This window comes from Neofelis nebulosa, chromosome 9, assembly GCF_028018385.1.
Source record: "Neofelis nebulosa isolate mNeoNeb1 chromosome 9, mNeoNeb1.pri, whole genome shotgun sequence".
Lineage (NCBI taxonomy): Eukaryota > Metazoa > Chordata > Mammalia > Carnivora > Felidae > Neofelis > Neofelis nebulosa.
Window position 1 is genome coordinate 42,879,760 of NC_080790.1, and position 6,000 is coordinate 42,885,759.

The window sequence follows — 6,000 nt, forward strand, 5'->3', positions numbered from 1 at the left end:
TGTGGAATGTGATTTGCCATCGATAAGACCATCAGTCAATATTAAATAAATGAATAAAAATAATTGGGAAAGTATGAAAGACAAATATCAAACTAAGGTAATATTGGCAACAAATATAATGGATTAAATTTGTATATTATTATTACATAAGGTGCTCTCACAAATCTATAAGAATAAATTAAGGAGAAAAATTTCAAAAGAAGAAACATGAGTCATATATAAATATTTGGGAAAAAGTTACTTACTAGAAATCAAAGGTATGAAATGTCACTGACTAACCAAGAACAAATTGAGAGTTATCAGTTTAAAGTCAGAAGAACATGTTAAGCAATAACTTTTCACATTCAACTTACTATTATAGGGAAGATTGGTATAATAGCTTTGGAGATAATACAACAATGTTGATAAAAGTTAAAATTTGTATATTCTTTGGAACATCGATTCTTCCCTCCAGCAATGTATCTTTAGAAAGTAATTGACAAAGTCCATGAAGATGGATACAGAAGACTTGTCTATCACATTCATGAAAATTCTTCATCATAGCATTTTACTATAATTAAAAAAAAAACAAATTAAATGCCACCAATACCATGTCAGTTAATTAAAATAGTGCACATGTATGCAATATTGTGTTAACATAGTAAATTAACATGACTGTTCTTTTATATGTATTAATGAACTATTTTTGATACTTGTTGAGGTAAATAAGCAATTTCAAATCAACTTAATAGTGTGATATCACTTCTGTTTATAAAACCATCATTTGATCTCTATCAAGAGAAAGAAAGAGAGGTTCTTAAAGAAAAAAATGTCACAGCTATCTTATGATGGTGCAATTACAATTGTGTGCATTTTTTTCCTTCTTTACATTTATATGTTTTCTGAATTTTAGTTAATAAATATGTTTTAGTATATTTCAGAAAAACAATAAATAAATCAGGACAGGGGTGCCTGGGTGGCTCAGTTGGTTAAGCGACCGAGTTCAGCTCAGGTCCCGATCTGACAGTCTGTGAGTTCGAGCCTCGCATCGGGCTCTGTGCTGACAGCTCTGAGCCTGGAGCCTGCTTCAGATTCTGTGTTTTCCTCTCTCTCTGCCCCTCCCCTGCTCATGCTCTGTCTCTCTCTGTCTCAAAAATAATAAAATAAAAACATTAAAAAATTTTTAGTAAATAAATCAAGACAATCAGGGAACCATATGTGGGGCTTGAATCAAATTCCAGGTTCAAGTCATTTATAATCTGAGGTGGATTATCTGTTTGTTAATTCAAAGATTTTTTTATACCATTGGTTTACTTACCTTAATATTTTGTTTCAATGTTATCATATGAGTGATGCGTGGTAAACTATATTACTCATTAACAAATATCCATTTTCCTTTCCCCATGATGCCCGAGAAGAGTGTATTTCTTATTTATGTAGGGCCAAGTGACAGGCTTTGACAACGGAATGTGAATACAAATGAAGGTGTAAGTTCCCAGCAAAGGGTTGCACTGGGTTTTCTGAGTTCTGTTCATAATCACAATCAAATCATGCCTCAGGTGGAAGGTGAGCCTTTAGTCTAAATAATTATGAAACAATTTAGGACATTAGGCTAAAGCACTTGGTTGTCAAAAGATCAACAGGAAGCTTTCATGATTTTCAAGGATATCTGGAAAATCTCTCACCATTTGTCTCAAACTACAGAGTTTAGCAAAAATTTTCAAGTCTCCACTAAGCCTTTGTGCATCTTGTATATCCCTCTTATGGCTGCCAATGTGTCTGACTGCAACTGATTCTGGAGAACAATGACCTTCCTCCTCTCCATCTTCCAAAGCTCTCCTGCTTTGCAAATTCAAACCTAACATCCTAGGGAGGAGGAGATTCTGGGAAATGTAGCTCCTGGTTTCCACTCTATAATGCAGACAGCAACGCGTAAAGGAATTGTAATGGTGTCTAGGTGGCAACGCACTTAACTGTCAGGGCTTCTTTTTCTATTATAGCTCAAAGTAGTATATAAATATTGAAATAACTAGTGAAACATCTTTAGCAGCTATGGGGTTTCCTTGACTCTTGTCAGTAAAAACATATGACTTTAGGTGACCGGCTACAATTCTATGAGGATTATTCATATGTAAAATGAGGCATTTAGACTAGTTCACCACAAATACTCTTTATAACAGTGTAGATTCCAGTACTGATGGGTTAAAAGATAGGCAGTTAAATCTGTGTATCTGATATTTAATCTGCTAACTGTATACTGTTTTGGTAAGAGATTGCTATTTAACTTGGATCATGTTCCTATGGGACTGAATTCTTTTTCTCAAATGTGTTGTGTGCTAATTGGTTTGGTGAGAAAGAGCTCATTATTTCAGTCCAATAAATGCACATTTTTAGATTTCACTGTATTTGGCCATAATTTCATCCCTAATGCCTTTAGCATTTTGGAGGCACACTTTCACTTGTGCTAATTACTAGTGTTTGTCAATTTCATCAAACGGTTCCTTTGCTCCTCTGCCACACTGTATAACTATGCGTAGTCTATCTCCTGCCATAATCCAGTGTACATTGTATTTTCTATGTTTTATGTTTTCAATGTTATCTCTGTGTGTACACTAAAGTATAGAGGAACTGAATGCTTTTCTTTTGGGGATTTGCATAGAGATAGCAAAAACAGAAGGTTACAAGATTAAAAACGATAACCCAGTCTATGAGAAAATAAATAATCTGGAAGTAGAACTAGATATGGTCCCATGGTTACCGAGCATTTTGGGTTCACGGCCTCTACCAAATGTTTTCAAATGAAAGTTGATGCCTGCAAAACAGTGCAAGTAAATATGCTAGAGGTGAAAATGAAGAAGAAAATGTCCATAGTATTCAGTCAATACAGGAAACTCTTGGATGTACCTGACATTGGATTAGGTTTTAATTCAGTTACTTTGCTAACTTAAAGTGCACAATGAAGATTCTAAATCTTTTGAGGGGAGATTTGCTTTTCTCTCTCTGATGGATATGGTAAAACCTGTACTTCTCAAACTGTTTATGTAGCACATATCAAAATCCTAAAGATGAGTTGTTTAGATGAGGCTGGTTATAATAATTAAACAAGAAATTTAAAAAAACAAAACAAGAAATTATATATATGATATACTTCTTACTTTGACCAATAAATAATGAGTGATTTATTCCTAATTTTTTAAAATAAAAAATAGTAGAGGAAAAACTAAAGGGAGTTATCAGAGAAATGCCCAACTTACAGTTAGGGCAATGTACATCTCTTTTGGCCCAAATATAGCCATTGTTGGTTGTCCTGGAATAATTATTAAGAGTGTCCCTTTCACTCTTAAAATTGTCACCATTTGGATAATACACTGTGAATTTCGAAGATAGGGTGCAGTTGTTTACCCTCTTAGAGATTAATCAAAGTATAGAACTCCTGAAATGTCCTGCCCTTGGTGTATCTATAAGCTTTAGAGTTGGACAAAGACATGGGTGGTGAGGAGGTGTTGGACATTATAGTTCCTTGCAGAACCAGGAATTTTGTCCTTAAGATAGAATCAGGCAATGAAGAGTTGCTCATCACCACGGACTAAATGGTTGTCTGACCTCAAAACTCCCATAGTGAAACCCAGTCCCTAATGTAATTGTGTTTGGAGATGGGAAATTTACAGATTGATTAAATCACAAGAGTAGAGCCCTCATTAATAAGATTGATGTTTGTGTGTCTTGGGCACTTTGTGAGGTGCTGCTGACAGAAAAGACAAGGCAATTTTACTGGCATACCAAGAGAGACTAAAAGATTAGGAAAGAGGATGTATAGTCAATATTGTGATAGAAATGTACATGAATATACATACATAAACGGTGGTGGTGGGGTAACAAGAAGGGTATCTCATCTAAAGAAGGTGGAATAGACTGACCAGTCAAAAAATACTTTCACATGAGTCCACTTAAGCAAGTTTATTGACAAATAGCACCAATCCATGCAGTGTCAGTAAAAGAATATTTCCAAATAGAGGGGGACAAGTTGGTCAAATAAATATGGTGTTATGGTTATGACAAAATCATAAATCCCATCCAGGACTGCTACATAATTTGTGGGAACCGGTGAAAAATGTACAATGGGGATTCCTTGTTCAAAAATTAGTAAGAGTGTCAAGATTACAAGAGTAAAGCATTAGATCAAACTTTGGGTCTGTGTGAGTGCTCAGGTCACATGCCCTAAACCAGTTCTATCACAGTAAGGGAGAAGGTACCCTAGTAGAATGTAAACATAAAGAACCATAAAAATAAAATAAAATAAAATAAAATAAAATAAAATAAAATAAAATAAAATAAAATAAACATAAAGAGTCACTATCTTGATAGTGGTCACCTACTTTTTTATGACTACAGCTTGGTAGATGAAATTTCCTATTGCATCTGAATTCATAAATGTAATCTCAATTTTGTAGAGCATCCATAGGTCCCAATCCAGGTAGGCAAGAATGAGACTACTCTACCTATGGATTAGGGAATTTGCTTTAGAATAGTTGTCAGATCCCTTCCTTAAGCAATATTTAGTCTAGGTGAATTAGAATTACAAGTAGGCCTTACAGTACTGGCATTTTTCACCCCAAGTAAAGATATTTATTTTTCCCCAGTTGCTCTGTTGCACCAGGTTTGAGACAGAGGCTTCAGAGTTTGAGGGACCAATTACAGCTCTAGGAATGAGAATCTCCCACATAGCCTGACACCCAGCCTGAGGTATTATAAGCTAAATCCTGACAATGACACCAATTTATCTTATTGGTGCTAGTTACAAGAGAATTTATCTGAGGATATAGCTTTCATAAATATTCAGGTAAGGGGAAAGAGCATGTTATCATTCTGGTGGATGAGTCTGCCCTTATGATACATAGTAGTACAGTAGTACATGCAGTTTTCTACAACAGGATTACAGAACGTCTACTAGCAAGCATTTTTGGAGAAAACAAATGAATACAACAAGGCATTCTAGACATAGAACTCCCACTAACATGTGCCTTGAAAGGTGGTGTAAAAAAGTGGGGGGGAAGAGAGCAATCATGCATTTCCTGTGTCCCACCTACATACCTACAAGATTTAATCTTGCTATATCTCATAATTCTCGAGATAAATGTAAGCCATTGTTATTTTCCCCACTTGAAGAATATCAAAACTGAGATTCCAATGGACTAAATAATTTCTCCAAAGATTAATGATTAATGGAGTCATGACTTGAATTCAAGCATGCATGAGTTCAAAAAGCCAGGCTTTTCTAACAAGACTACAACATACAGGCAACATCTGAGAGGTAGAGTTCTTCCCTCAATATAAGTGCATTATAATATTAGAAATCTCTTTCAACTAGAAGGGGCAGGGACCGTGTCTTGCATGATGGTTTGCAGTGGCAGTGAAGATGGGCTTCGAGTTAATAACATGAGTCAGAAAAGATGAAAGTCTGGGAGTAACTGAAACAAGATTACAGGATTACAGCCAGACAACTAGTTCTTCCTAGGGGTCATCTAAGGATAAATTTTTTTAAATGATAACGTGAGTCAATAAAAGTGAACAGGGGACGCAGTAGTTTCCTATCACAGGAGCAAACTCCCTACCAGACATAGAACACAGGAAGTTATGGTACTATTTATCCAAACTGAGTTTTATTGACAGTCTCCTCATTTGGGGATGATTTTAGCAGATCAGAGATAGAAAACTGCCTCCATCATTAGTTACTCTCTTGAATCTTAAAATAAATTTGATATAACTGAATTATCACTTACATTACAACCCCTCCACATGACCTCCATGCTATTTCCTAGACTCCTAGTTTCCATGCCACACAACCAGTTACTCACCTCACTTTACTGTGGTCTGAAGTTGGTCTGTATAACTTCTGATTTTCCTTTCTGCCTTGAAACTCTACAAGGCTGTACTACATTGGGTTGCTCCATGTTTCTGACAATTCATTATCCTGTTATAACTCTGTTTCTTAAATACTAAAGAAAACCTAGAATGCATCTT